This window comes from Eleutherodactylus coqui, chromosome 3, assembly GCF_035609145.1.
Source record: "Eleutherodactylus coqui strain aEleCoq1 chromosome 3, aEleCoq1.hap1, whole genome shotgun sequence".
NCBI classification, from domain to species: domain Eukaryota; kingdom Metazoa; phylum Chordata; class Amphibia; order Anura; family Eleutherodactylidae; genus Eleutherodactylus; species Eleutherodactylus coqui.
Genome location: NC_089839.1, coordinates 95,004,041 through 95,020,148, shown reverse-complemented (window position 1 = coordinate 95,020,148; position 16,108 = coordinate 95,004,041). Strand labels below are relative to the sequence as shown.

General features: G+C 41.9%; 1 protein-coding gene across 1 annotated transcript in view; it reads left to right on the top strand.

The window, feature by feature from the left end:
- The first annotated feature begins 1,856 nt into the window (after nt 1-1,856).
- RASGRP3 (RAS guanyl releasing protein 3) overlaps nt 1,857-16,108 on the top strand; it is a 79,938-nt gene continuing 65,686 nt past the window's right edge. Inside the window, exon 1 of the mRNA XM_066595881.1 lies at nt 1,857-1,915. The gene's annotated coding sequence lies outside the window, so the exon portion shown is untranslated. The remainder of the gene's footprint in view (nt 1,916-16,108) is intronic.

Sequence of the window (16,108 nt, the reverse complement as noted above, 5' to 3'; positions counted from 1 at the left end):
CTAGAGATTCCCTCCCTCCAAAGTTCAGAAGCATATTTAATAGTTATCCCTTTAGTCCTAGTTAGTACTGATGCGGAAGGGATATTTGATAGAGTGGACTGGGGATTTCTGCATCGTGCATTGGAAACATTTCAATTTCCAACTAACATGATTGCAGCTATATTCTCTCTATACCGCAAGCCTTCTGTGTGAATCAGAATTAATGGCACCCTATCAGATCCCTTCCATATTACAAATGGCACACGACAAAGCTGTCCCTAATCACCAATGTTATTCATTGCAGTAATGGGGTCTCTCATACAGTCCATTAGACAATCACCAGAACTGGAGGGATTAAAAATTGTCTCCTTTAGGCCTCTTTCTCATGAGCAACAGCGACAAGAAAATCGCAGAAAAATCGCAGCTGTGTTCTGTGCGATATCTCTGCGTTTTCATGTGGAACTTTGTAGTGCTTTTTTGCTGGGATTTTCAGGGGAGAGCTTGAAATATAAGCCCTACCAACACAAAAGAAGGCTTCATAGGGAAACATGGGCTACAAAACATTGCAAATCGCAGCTGTATAGAGCGTGCCGCGATTTTTTTTCTCACAATGTAGCAACCTACAAAACATCACTAATATGAAGGAACCCATAGCAAAGCATGGGCTTCACATACATGTGATTTGTAGCATTGTCACATCGCGAGGAAATTTTCCTGTGCAACAACGCAGTGTATCACAAATCCCCTGCTGTATTAGGTGCACATTTGCACATCCCTATTGACTTCTATGGGGACTATTGGTGCACAAATGCGCAGGAAAATAGAGCATGCTACATATTTTTTTGCATGGCTGAAATGTGCATGAAAAATACATGCATGTAAGCTAACCCATTGAAGTCATGGGATTCTATTCATTGCATATTACACATTTATATTTTGTGTGTGCAAATATACATGCAAATTTTGTGGCACAAATCTGCATGCAAATATCTCTTTGTGAAGCTAGTCTTAGGATGACTGCACACGGGCGTATTTGTGCAAGCAAAATCTGCGCACGGAATACTCAGCAAATAGAACCCATTGATTTCAATGATTTCAATGGGTTCCTGCACACATTTCGCTCCTGTGAAAAAAAAAACGCATGACATGCTCTATTTTGGTGCACATTCTGCACAAAATCACACACTGAACTGTATGATTTCATGCCGAAAATCCATAACTGCGACTAAGTAGCCTGGCCTGCCTACTCAAACATGGCACCGCCGGAACCGCGCCAATGTAAGCGGTTCTACAACGCCCCAAAATATAGTACAAAAGCACTGATACGGGCGCGATAGCACGCAATCACACTCCCTGCACAGTGCATATACATCATGCTATCGCAAACGTATATGCGCTTACGTCTGCAGGAGCCCTTAAGGTGGTTTCACGATTCTGCAGCAAATACCAGCATATATTTTATCTTTTTTTATATAAGTAATAGATTTGAGAATGAACCGCGTGATTACGACACGAATAAGGGATCTCACGGTGACGTAAATGACGAAATTGCAACATAAAGCTTAGAAAAAGAGAAGTTCTGCTAGACAATAATATTACTAATAACAGCAGTCACATGCGTTTCACACATCGGGGCTTCTGATTGATCTGTATCTGCAAACCCTTTTCTCACTTGCTTTGGTGGCTTAATGCCGCGCGGTGCCACCGCTCAGGTCATAACCAGCTAAAAATAAAATAATCTTTAAAGAAAAAAAAAAATCTCAAAATGTTGACCTCCTGGCAAAGTCTGCAGCTAGATTTATCAGAGGAGGGGCATGTGACTTGGTAAGACACAGCACAAGCTCAAAGGAAACAGCTGCTCATTTCATACGTTAGCACTTGGCAAGTGAGCAAGAAGCAGGGATGTTTGTGGAATACCTCTGCATTGAGGATTACTGTAAGTAACCCAGGCATTTTCCTGTTCTTCTGTCCTGTGATGGTGACACTTTCTTCTCTTTGCCTATTGTGTCCATACAATCATCCAGAAGGTTGCAGCCATAATAAAACGAAGGTGCAAAGAGCTGATAACGCGTTGGATATAAATGCTATGTGTATGTTTGGCTGTGAACTAGTTAATCTGATAAAGGATGCAATTCTCCACTTCGCAACCGCAAACTATTTTTAGCTGAAATTGCATCTAATTTTAGATCCCAGCGCACTTCGACAACTTTACTACAAAAACTTTTACTTTTTCTTATCTTTCTGCAAACAAGTTTAGCTGCTTCATATTTAAGCTCTCATCTGGAAGTAAGATCTAGGCGGTTGTGATTTGTGTCGTTGACTTACGCCGGCTCACAATAGCTGTGGGCTTCTTACAACACTGGGAACATTCTTAGGAAGTCATATGAGTTTTTTTGCCTGCTAATCATGCTAGATACCAAGAGCTTGAGGTTGTCTCATGATTGTGCTTACAACAACATTGCTATTTCACATGCTGTCCAAAAAAGGGACATAGAAACTGAATTGTGTTTTGTCAGTTTTTACTAAGTTTATTCTTCGCAGTATTACATTGATTCTCCTGGCTGTATCTGTTTGTAGATACATACTATATAATAATAAAAAATGTATATTTTTAAATAAATATTTGATACATTATATATGTATCCCTAATGAATTGCTACCAAAAGTTGCAGTGTAACTATTTGCACCTGTGTTTTGGCTCCTTCTTTGCTTCTGTAAAAATATGTCGAATTTATTTCTGTCACTTGAGAATTAAAGATTACACATTAAGATTATGTTACTATTTTAGTCCATACTGTGAACACTAGAGATTTTCACAAGAAGTTAACATCATCGTATGGCCTGGAAGGCAGCGCACTGTAAATTAAATTTACACTGTCCTTTCTTAGCAGATTAAAGGTGTCCAAGTCATTTTTATGCTTAGTAGCAGCTAATAATTGTGAGGCTGCATTACTGCGTTGTATAGGAATAACTTCAAAGCACTTATATTTATTGCCATTGCTATATAGATACCTGAACCTGGGATCAGGGACGTTTCCATGCCATGCCTATGCATGCTGCTGTAAATATGGAGCTCTGCCCATTTATTTTTGGGTTTGAAGCTCCATCCTCTGTTCATGGAGGCAGTATGTTAATAAACCCTCCCACTTCTCAGCCTTCATCCCTGATTAATTAACTGTATATTACAAAAGCTAAGTGCACAACTACCGTTTCTTTGAATTGCTCCTGAGATTCTCTGACTCAAGTTCATGTGCTGTCCGATTTATGCAGTGGCGGCACAATGAAATGCCCTGGCATATCCAATTTCTCAACTGTGAAATGGACAGAAATAGAACATGCCAAGAGTTTTATCATGTGAACTATCTGAAACGAACAGGAATAAGACATGCCAAAAGTTTTCTCATGTGGATTATCGGTGCATGTGAAAAAATGTGAATGTGCGTGTCCTCATAGGCATATAATGGGGCCATGTACTGTCCTAGGATTAGCAAGGATTGCACGCAGTCCAAAATACACTAGTATGTGTGTAGGAGGAGGGAAGGGGGGCAAAGTGTGAGCATTAGAGGTGCTTAATTTTTTTAAAGGGCCACTCCAGCGAAAACATATTTTCCAGGCCTGCCCCCCTCACGTGATTGTCTGCTACACTATGGAGATCTCCTTTCTGTATTGCAGTCACTTCCATGCACTACAGCCTCCTGTCTGATGCTTATCAAGCATCATCTTGGTGAGAGTTTTTGGTTTCACTTTGACATCAATCCCATGATGCATCATTACAGCTTTAGCTATAGGATGTACCATTTCTACCTGCTGGGAAAACAGCATGTAGATGCTGTGATGTAACAGCGTCATACAGACTAAGTTATTGACGAGTTTCAGACAGCATAACCCCAAGTAAATCCGAGTTGGGCAGAATTGAGATTACATGACCATCTGTGAAGAAAGAGGTACAATATCGTATGTGTGTTAGGCCTAGTACTGGCAAATGTTTGTCTTTTCTTCTCTCCTTCTGTTTCCATTACCAATAAATAGCATCTGCCTGTTTACATGAGTAGATGTGCTTCTGATAATTTTTAGATTATCATAAGAAATGTGATCAAGCACATTGCAGTAAAGGCCTTCTATCTTAGTACCGTATATACCGGCGTATAAGACGACTTTTGAACCCCGAAAAATCTGCTCTGCAGTCGGGGGTCATCTTATGCGCCGGTAATACAAAAAAAAAAAGTGTAAAAAAAAAAAATCATTACTCACCTCCCCCGGCGTTCTGTCGCGCTCCGGCAGGATGTCGCTCGCTCCTCGTCCCCGGCGCAGCATTGCTTTCTGAATGCGGGGCTTGAAATCCCCGCTTCCAGAAAGCTAATACACACGCCGTCAGCCGGTACAGCTATTCAATGACAGCATTGAATGGCTGTGATTGGCTAAAACACACGTGGCTTCAGCCAATCACACTATTCAATGACATCATTGAATGACTGTGATTGGCTGAAGGCGCACGTGTGTTAGCAATCACACCCATTCAATGATGTCATTGAATAGTGTGATTGGCTGAAGCCACGTGTGTTTTAGCCAATCACAGCCATTCAATGATGTCATTGAATGGATGTAACTGGCTGACGGCGTGTGTATTAGCTTTCTGGAGGCGGGGATTTCAAGCCCCGCATTCAGAAAGCAATGCTGCGCCGGGGACGAGGAGCGAGCGACATCCTGCCGGAGCGCGACAGAACGCCGGGGGAGGTGAGTACTGATTTTTTTTTTCTCCACTGTAATACCGGCGTATAAGGTGAAAGTTGGGGGGTCGTCTTATACGCCCCGTCGCCTTATACGCCGGTATATACGGTACTTCTATTAAACCCTGCCATGTGCAGAGTTAAATAGGGTGATTGCACAGCCATAATACTCTGCAATACTGAAGTATTGCATTGTATTGAACAAGCAATCAAACAACTAAATGGTTGACTCCCCTTGTGATATGTTTAATACATTTTATATTAAAGTTAATATTTTTAAAAATATGCTATACTGTATATACAAAGGTTCACACTTCTCTCCTTTTTTCACATAAAAAGTTAAGCAAAGAAAAATAGATATAATTATTGTTTATAATTACTCTCCTGGGGATTGAGTATGCTTACCGTCCAGGAATATTTGTTTGCAAATGCCTTCATTCATGTTCGCTCTTAGGTTACTTGGACCATTTGTAATTCTCAAAAAACTGAGCCCAGTGTCTTACAAACCTTGGTTTCATCTATGTAGTGAATCTTTAACTCATTCCTTTGCTTAAGCCTCTACTTCTTAATTGATTCTCCAGGTCTCCTTTTTCAAATCCTGTTTCTGCAGGTCCTGAGAAGGAATTTGAAGTAGAGATCTTGGCTGTTAAAAAGTCAAGTGGAAGCAGTATTATATGGTGGACTGGAAGGGCGTTGGCCCTGAAGAGAGATCTTAGGAGCATGCAAATAAAGTCAGGGTCCCAGCTCTTCCTATGACTTTCTATTTACATTCTAGACTAAATATGAGGGGGCATAAAGGGGGTACTCTTATAGCCACTGGGCAAGGCTTATGATTCCTTTTATCCCCTCCTCCTATCAATTGTATTCATAAGCAATCGCTTTGTCTTCTGTTTATCAGACACTGCACCATCCTCTTGGCTGTTAGTGCAGTATGTAGGCTGTGCATGCACGTCCAGCCTGCCTCATAAAGAGCAAGCATGTACACCCAGCTTTCGAATCCCCAGCCAAATAGGTTATGTTTGTTCCTGCAAAGATGTTACTGATTTCTGTCTGACTCCTAGTTGTAACCTGTGCCTGTTCGCCCAGCTTTCCCATCTCCTAATATCCTGATCTCAGCATGTTATTTGACTAAACTTTGCTGATTGCCACCTGTCCTGACCTTCTGCACCAAGAACTTCACCTGTTTTGGCCTTGACTTGTGTATTGACTATGTCTTTGCCTTTCCCTCCAATATGGTGTTATGGTGCTTCTCACCAATATGTCTCAGCTGCTACTGCACCAAGACTACTCCTGGAGTAATGGCCTGGGGGACCCTGCAGCTTACACAAAGTCCCAGTTGGAAGGATTAAATAGTAAATAGTGCTGCCCACAGAAGCAGCCCGAAGTCAAATTGGCCAGTGGCACAGTAGGTCAACACCCACTGCTTGACAGATATTCAGTGCTTACTGCAAATAGCACTGTTGACAGCATCTCAGGCTGGTTTAAAGTGAATCTCTGGGCAAAAACTGTGATTTTCCACTTAACATTGTGTCTTTACACAATTTGATAATGAGCTTATGATCATCTCAACATGTGAATACTCATAGACTACACTTTTGATAGTTGTTATCTTTGACTACTGCCTTGTGATCAGATAATCAGCGATGGTCTGGCTCCTGGAACCCTTGGTAATCTCTTGTTATTCTCAGGGAAAGCTGTGGTTGGTCATACATGTCCCCCACTAGAGCTGCAGAGGAAATGTAATATTACACGTTGGCTATGCAAAGGATCGTCTGACTATGTAATACATTGCTATGTCAGGTTCACTTCAGCAAGCACTGCAGTTGCTTTGTGGTTCCCTGCTCTGGTCCAATGATACATCTCTACTGAACAGTTTCTAGAAGCCATCCTACAATATCTACTAATTATGAAATGCATTGTCTTTATAAAGTGATAGAGAAAACTGTGGTGTTTATAAAAAGGGACGTAGGAGTGGCTAATCAGCGTTTGCTCCTGCATTCTGTAATTTCCTTCATCTGCAAGCCTGAAACTGAGCTATCTAATACTAGAGGTGTGGCACTGAAAGTAAATCTATATATTGCCCGCTGTAGGCAGTCTTTTTGGGCATGGGAAAATGCTGACTATAGTGTTCTTAAATAACATTACTGACAGGAAGTCTTGCAAAAAGTCAACCCATTATTGCTTTATCTCCTGTATTACTGTTAATACATCCATTGTCAAAAAAATCCCTTCCCTAGAAGGACTAGTCAGAATTGAATGAAACTTTCTATGTGTGATGATAAGGTTGATATAAATAAGTGAATACAATATCAGAGCAAAAGAATTGTTTATTGTGGAAAACCGAACATTTGGAAAAAGGCTCTAGTACCCTGTTGGGTCATCTCTAGCTTGGATACAAGATGTGATACGGGCAGGCATGGAGGCATACAGGTTCAGTGATGGCGAACCTTTTAGAGACCGAGTGCCCAAACTGCAACCCAAAACCCACTTATTTATCGCAAAGTGCCAACATGTCAGGGGGCGGGGTTTATCACGATGTATGATTTTATCCCCGTCATTCTAAAAAGGACAAGGCCGCTTCAAAATGGACAGCATGCAGATTTTGACTGCTTTTTTGACACAGAAATACTGCAGAATGTCTTCAGCGGAAATTCCTGTGAAAAATTCTGCAGCATTGCCGCATCTAAAGAGCAGTCAAAATCTGCACGCTGTCTATTTTGAAACAGCCCTGCCCATTTCTGCCACATGTAAATATACCCCAGCGATAATAGTTACCCTCCCCAGCAGCCCCAGCAATAATAGTAACCCCCCCCCCTAGCAGCCCCAGCGATAATAGTGACACCCCCCAGTGGTATTAGTGACCCCCACCCCCCACAGCGGCCCCAGTGGTAATAGTGACATCCCACAGCGGCCATCAGTATAATAGTGCCCCCCCCTAGCGGTAATAGTGACACCCCACTGTGGCCCCCAGTATCATAGTGACAAGCCACAGCGGCCCCCAGTGTAATAGTGACATCCCACAGCTGCCCCAGTGTCATAGTGACATCCCACTGTGGCCCCCAGTGCAATAGTGACACCCCACAGCGGCTCCCAGTGTAATAGTGATAGACCACAGCGGCTCCCAGATAGCAGCGCTGCTGAGTGAATGCCAGCAGGAAAGCCGCGGCTCCTGCCGATATTCACTAGCGTGGTGAGCGGCCACCGGCTCTGCGTGCCAGCAGTGAGGGCTCTGCGTGCCGCCTCTGGCACGCGTGCCATAGGTTCGCCACCACAGGTATATGGCATCCTGCCGCATATTAGTCCACCTTTGCAGTAAGTGAGCATCTAAATCATGCAGTATTATCCTGCTGGAAAATGCCTCTTGGAAGCCCTGTCGTGTGGCTGCAGGATGCCCTGAACATATCGCTGAGCTGTCATTGTCCCTTGTACCAAGGTTGACCGGCTGTTGTATGCAATGGCCCTCAAAACCATTACACCAGCAGTGGGAGCAGTGTGCTTCTCCACAGCAAAAGCAGGATTGAGGCGCTCACTCCTAAGTCTTCGGACAGGAACATGGCTTCCAGAGCCCAAACTAAACCTGGATTCCTCATTGAAAACAACCTGGTTCCATCCCATAGCAGTCTAGATTTGACATTCATGACACCACTGCAAAATGGAAGTTACGGTGGGTGTCAACGGCAATAAATATAATGGGCGCCGTGAGACCAAATGTCCTTCAACCAACTGCTTAGAAATAGTTTCAAGAGACACACATAGGGGCCTGTAATGATGGTTCCACCTAACTCTGGATGGTGGGCAACAAAACAGTTGAAGCTGCTCGTGCTTGTTTGACAATCATATGATCCTCTCTACTGGTGGTCTAACCAGTGCTTCTTTAGCCTGGTCGCCTTCTGTGCATACTGTCATGCATCCACTGGTCCCAACACCCCCTAACAGTCTGGTCAGCATGGCCCATGTGGCATCTAACCATTCCACAACAATAATCATTTGCAGATCTGCCTGCTGAGTTTTGTAGAAATACAACAATTCCTTCTAGGGACTTGATCTTTTTTGACAATAAGTGTAGTTACAGCTGCACAGATTAGCAAAGTTTTATCAAAGTTGTGGTGTTACTTTGGTATTTAATATTACTTTTAATTATTTTACAAAGAATGGGTTCACCTGGGTATAAAAACTGACATGAAGGGTCTTTTTACAATAATCAATTCAATCGTTATAACAAGTGCCAATCAACCAGACTGGCACTTGTTTAACTGTCCTTCACACAGGCCAATTCAGAATGTATGGGAGATGAACATTTGTACATATGATCCTTTGTTCCTTATATAGTTTCAGAATTGTGGGCAGCACATCCCCTTTTCACAAGGGAGGATGTGATACCTACAAAAATTATTTTTTCGTGTGCACAAAAGATGTGATCAGTTGATGAACAAGTGTTTGATTATTTGTTGGCTGATCGGGTAAAGCTTCACATGGCTTGATGATCGGACAAAAGAAGGTCTGGCCCAATGATCGAGCTATGTAAAAGGCCTTTAAAGGTGTTATTCGGGACTTAAAAAAACCTCAGGCCTACAATTCTGTAAAAGAAAGAAAAGCATATTTACCTACTTCATTGGCTCCCTGTCCACTGCGGGAGCCCCAAATCTCCTTACTCAAAACCCAGAATAAGCAGCTCAGCAAATCACACGCTTCTTTTGGGTTCCAAACGACGGGCACCGGGCTGCAGTGCTAGACAGGGAGCCTCTGAAGTAGGACAATATTCATTTTTCATTAATTTACACAATTTTAGACCTGGGAATTTTTTTAAAAACATGCCAGAAAACTCCTTTAAGACACACACATACACACACCATATATACAGTATCTATTATAGAAGTAGTCAACTTGCAACATTTTGAGATCTTCAAATGTGGCCCTACACATCATCCGATGATTGCGTATTGAGGGGATAGTGGGATGGCATCTGAACAAATACTGTTTAAGTAGTATATAAAACATACGCACATCTGCATATAATTGCACAATACATAAATGCACATGCCCAATACACATATACTCAATGCACAAAGAATATATGTACAAACATATACATATTCTCTGGTGGTTTCAAGGACAGGCCTAAGAACAATGGGGCCCATGAGGTCCGGTATGCAATTGAATATATTATTATTTTAGGCTATTTCACAAAAAACCTATAAGTGCACTTTAAAAATGTGGTTTGTTGGATGTATTGTTGCTTTATGGTGGGCAAGATGGCTGCACTGTGGTTGCCAAAATCCCTTGTTGCATTCTAATATTCCAGAAATTCATAGCAGATACATCATCCTGTATATGTTTTACAGTTTAGAAATGATTTAGTGAAGTGACATATGTAAGACTGTAAAATAAATAAGATACATGGGAATATAATGTAACAAATGAGACTTGTCATTCTGCACCTTTTCTCTATATTCCTTTAGTGTACAAACCCAAATTTAACTTAATTAGCCTGTTTTTTTTTTAGCAAGGACATGCAGGAAGCAGACAACAATTATTCTGTCTGATTGCTATCTAGATGTTGTATGGTTGAGAGAACATTTACACAAGTTAAAATAAACTGAATTAAAGTAGAATACCTTTATTGTTCTAGAAATATGTAAGGTTGAAGAGTAATCTTCAAAACTGATATTTATTCAAAAAGATATTACATCTACCAAATGCTTCAAATAGCATAATATCATATTATATGAATGCAGGTCGCCTTAAAGGTGATAGCTCTGCAAGGTTAAAAGGTCAGAAATAAACCGGTAGATGTTCTGCATGGTCTTTCTACCAGTCACCTGAACTTCAGCACTTCCTATCGCCTGCAACTCAAAAACATTTATTGAATCTGTTCCTTCCTCATATGTAAGTTAACTGATCATTAATCATATTTCTATTAGACTGCTATAACAACTTCCTCTGTGATCTACCCTAATACACATTCACACATCGCTCGTCCATTGTCAACTCTGCTGTTGGATTAATACATCTCTGCTCTCAATCTTCTACTGTTTACACATAAGAATGAATCCACTGATATCAGTGGGTTCAACTCTCTGTGTTTTCTGCAAATATTTTTTAGGCTTGCAAACACGTGTGCAAATATAGGCCCTTTTACACGCTATGATTATCGCTAAAACAACTGCATGACCGAACGACCTGCCGACATTTTTGAATAAATTTACATGGCTTTAATCAGCTGAATTTTCCTCCATGAATTATTTGCTCAGTTGGGCATGTGTTTATGCCATGATTAAACATCTGGAAAGGCAGATTGCAATAATGCTGTTAGCCCACCATCAGGGCTGACATGCTGCATCTCTGCTCATTTATTTTTCCTCACTATTGCTGTTAGCCCACCATCAGGGCTGACATGCTGCATCTCTGTTAATTTATTTTTCCTCACTATTGCTGTTAGCCCACCATCAGGGCTGACATGCTGTATCTCTGTTCATTTATTTTCTGATATCTGCTTTTAAACGCTGTCTCTTATCTTAGAAACAGAGGGTGAATAACCGATTGTGGGTTGTCACTATTGACTCCTGAGAGAAGGTTAGGTAGATGCATTAGATATCCAAGGAGAACAACTGCTCGTTGGATGCTACTACCTTCCCTGCAGTGAGTCACCAGTGAGGGATTAGCTCCTTAGAGGACAAGGCAGTGGAAACCATAGAGGGACGTATTCATATCTATTGGGGTTTCCCTGCCTATAATAACAATACCCCTGAGGGTAACTCCCAAAAAGATAATTTTTTTGTCCACGATTGTTTTTGTGGGAAGATTATACCAGCTAATCACTAACAAATAATTTTGAAACATACTAGCCGATCACTAACGAATACGTACGTGAGGGAGGTGATTTGACCTGCATACGACATTCTTGTTCTCCATAACCACTTGCCAGAAACTGATTCCTGGTACAACTATTGGCCCCTGAGGAGCCCCTGTGTGGTTGGGGGTGAAACGCGTAGGGAACTTATTAAACACTTGTTGCGGTCAAAATATATCATACAAATCAACCGCCACTGGTGTGTTTTTGGCCGGGAGAGCCTGTGAATTATTCAAAATTGCCACTCTACCTGAGGGCACGCGTAAAATATACGCACTATATTAGCTTGCTAGTAATTAGACACACTAGTTGTCCGAAATCTTCAACTGAGGGATTGAGATCTCTAAGTGAGACAGTATCCACTACATATATGTGTATGTTTGTCTATTTCTTACTTTTTAAGTGAATAAATAAAAGTTAAATTTTAATTTTAAGCTTATTAGTCTGCCGGTCCAAAAGAGTCAGTGGTGAATTTAGTAATTGGACCTTGACTGCCTCTGTGAAACTCAAAAAAATAATTGGTATTCAAGTAGCTACTCAGCTACTTAAATGCCAATCATGTATGTAAATGAAGCCTTCACTGAGTGCATGCTAATAGCTAAAGGCTATTAACTGAGCTCAGATGCTTTGTTCTCCATGGGGAAATAATGCTATCAGCACACCCCGTGGAGAACTACTGACAAAAGTGATAGTTAAAATCAAGTGAGCTTGATTTAAAGGATCAGCAAAAAGTGCCCGAAATGCGGGCGCCCATTTACATGCACCGATTATCGCTAAAACGATCGCCGATTAGGGAACGAATTCACTGCCTGCGTTTACATGTACCAATCATCGCTCACTTTCAGGCTTTGAATTGTTGTGTGTAAAAGGGTGTTATGGTCATGTAAAGAAGCTTTAAGGGCTTCTACAGATGGATGTGATTTCGGACATTTTGATTTCAATAGTTTCATTTTCTCGGCCATGTTTCTTGAGCGATATTACTATGCGCAAGAAAAAATAGGCGTTGCCTTATCTTCCCCTTGCTGCTGTGGAGCATATTAGCACATTAATCTGTCAAATATATATATATTTTGACAGTTGAAACTTTGTGCTATCGCGCATGAGCCAAAAACCAAGGTTAAAGATAGGTCCTGTCCTATCTTTTCTTGCCCATAAAAAAACTACATGCGAGAAAAATAGGGCATGGCCTAGTTTTCTCGTGTGGAGTAATGTCAAACAAAGTCCTGTGGAGGAACTGTCCAAGGCTGGATGGCTCAATAGGGAGAGCTACTAACCAGAGCACAGGAGGTCATGGGTTTAAGCCCTGATAATAGCACACACATTTGAATAACTATGCCATGAAGGACATTTCACAGCAGTACTGAGCAGTGTAAATGTGATTTCAGTAGCTGTAACACAGTAAATCACTTACCATTGACTCCAGTAGGCATGTCTGTATATGTCTCTCCCTATCCAGCAGCTTTCTCCTCCTCTCCTCTCAGTAGACTTCTATGCACAAGCATGAGTCATCACTTATCTTTCACTTCCTGTTCTCTTACTACAGATGGACTTCAGTTGATGACTGGCAGTGGACAGAATATTAGAGCAATTTTTCAGCAGAAAAAAAGCTATTTTAGGTGGAACTAAAAGTGATTTGCACTTTTGCTAATTATCACATTGGCTATCACAGAAACACAAGCTGTTTGAAAAAAATAGTGACCATTTAAGGCTTAAGGTCCAGACCACAAAGGAAAACCATGGCAAACAAAATCACAATAAAACTATGTTAATTTAATTACATGTGGTTTTCCTAAAGTCAATACTGAATAATTGGCATTAAAAAAATCTCACATCTATGTAATATCTGGATTTGTGCAGCACATAGACTGCAGGAAAAGACAAAGTGTAAACCTATCTAGAAGTGTAAAAAGTAACCATGAAGGGTGGGCCCCACTCAAAAGTGACCCCCGTCAGCAGCCAGTGTGAAAAGCAGAGTCTTTTCTTTCCTCCCTTGGCTTTTTAATGTCTATGTTCCACTGTTATCTGTATCTATTGTACTCTATCTCCTTCTGCTGACCTCCAAAGCTATTTCATAGTGGAGATAGGTCACCTCAGATGCCTGCTACCCTGTAGTCGTGTCGCAAACCTAGCCATGTAGAGGAAACTGAAATATATTTATGTAACTACTCAAAGTAGTCTGGGACGCCTCATAGTCCCAGTGGCTTGGAATGAACATGTGAGAAAGATTTGTTTTAATTTTAACCCACTGTAATCCTTTGGGATCCAGAGCTACCACATTATCAGTCACTTGGATACTCAGCTACTGTATCATTATGATCTTGAATTCTCATTCAGCGCATCATTACCCTTTTAGATCACATCATGTATCCCAAGTGAGAGAAAGAGGTATTGTGAATGGTTCCTTATTACAATGACAATAAAATATTCCAGGATTTTAGTGTGAAGTTCATACATATACAGTACTGTGCAAAAGTTATAGGTTGGTGTGGAAAAATGCTACAAAGTAAGAATGTTTTCAAAAATAGAAGTTTTAATAGTTTATTTTTGCTAACTAACAAAATGCTAAGTGAATGAACAAAAGAGAAATCTAAATCAATATTTAGTGTGACTACCCTTTGCCGTCAAAACAGCATCACTTCTTCTAGGTACACTTCTACAAAGTCAGGGATTTTGCAGAATTATAGTTAGGTGTATGATTATCCAATTATACCAAATAGGTGATAATGATCATCATTTTCTTATGTAGGTTAAAATACAGTCATTAATTGAAACAAAAACAGCTTTGTAGGAAGCTTAAAAGTGGTCAAGGAACAGCCAAACTCTATTACAAAAGTGAGGTTATGGAAGACAGTTCTATATCACAATTCAAACACAATGGCAAGACTGAGCATAGCAACAAGACACAAAGTAGTTATACTGCATCAGCAAAGTGTCTCCCAGGCAAAGATTTCAAAGCAGACTGATGTTTTTGAAGAACCACAAAGAAATGGACAACATTGAGGATTGTAGGTGCGGTGTTTCGCCTAGGAAACTTAGGATGAGCTGATGAAAGACATATCATGCCTATTTCTCTTGAAAATCAGAAGATGTCCAGCAGTGCCATCAGCTCGGAAGTGGCAGAAACCAGTGGGGCCCAGGTACATCCATCTACTGTTTGGAGAAGTCTGACCAGAAGTGGTCTTCATGGATAAATTGCAGCCAAAAGGCCATTCCTTTGACATAGAAAAAACTCAACTATGCATGAAAACCTAGGAACTGGGCTGCAGAAAAATGGCAGCAGATACTAGTAAGTCAAAATTTTAAATATTTGGCTGTAGCAGAAGGCAGTTTCTTCATTGAAGGGCTGGAGAGCAGTACAATAATGAGTATCTGCAGGCAACAGTGAACCATGATGGAGAGCGGTACAATAATGAGTGTGTGCAGGCAACAGTGAAGCATGGTGGAGAGTGGTACAATGAGTGCCTGCAGGCAGCAGTAAAGCATGGTGGAGAGCGGTACAATAATGAGTATCTGCAGGCAGCAGTGAAGTATGGGGAAAGTTCCTTGCAAGTTTGGGGCTGCATTTCAGGAAATGGATTTGGTCAGGATTAATGGTGTCCTCAATGCTGGGAAATACAGTTAGATACTGATCTATCAAGCAATATCCCCAGAGAGGCAATTGATGAGTTCTACATTAGAGATGAGCGAACGTACTCGTTACGAGTACTTACGCACCCGAGTACCGCCATTTTCGAGTACTGCAGTACTCGGGTGTAAAGATTCGGGGGGCGCCGTGGCGGCACGGGGGGTAGCAGTGGGGAGTGGGGGGGAGAGGGAGAGAGAGAGGGCTCCCCCCTGTTCCCCGCTGCTCCCCCCCGCACCGCCGCGCCTCTCCCCGCCCCCCGGCGCCCCCCGAATCTTTACGCCCGAGTACTGAAGTACTCGAAAATGGCGGTACTCGGGTGCGTAAGTACTCGTTACGAGTACGTTCGCTCATCTCTATTCTACATTTATTCTTCAGCAGGACAACAACCCCAAACATACAGCCAATATCATTAAGAGCTATCATCAGCATAAAAAAAACAAGGAGTTCTGGAAGTAATGATAGGGCCCCACAGAGCCCTGATCTCATCATACAGTCTGTCTGGGATTACATGAAGAGATTAAGGCCTAATTCCCACGGGCGGATTTCCGCCGCATATCACGCGGCGGAAATCCGCGGCGTTGCCCCGCAGCTATTAGGTTCTATTGAACCTAATAGCGCAATGCTCATGGTACGGAATTCCACTGTGGAATTGCGTCCCGTGAAATCTCCCGTAATCACCCACGGCATGTTCTATTTGCCATGGGCGTACATGCGGACGGCTTCCATTGCAGTCAGTGGAAGCCATCCGTCACGCTATCTTCCGCTGTAGAACAGCGGTAGATAGCGTGAAACCGCCTCCCCGTGCACAGATGCCCGCGTCATATGACGTGGCCGAAGCGTCACGTGACGCTGTGGGCGTGTCATATGACGCTGCTGGCGCATCATGCGCTGTACTGCGCATGCGCGCCGGCACGGGATGCAGGACGT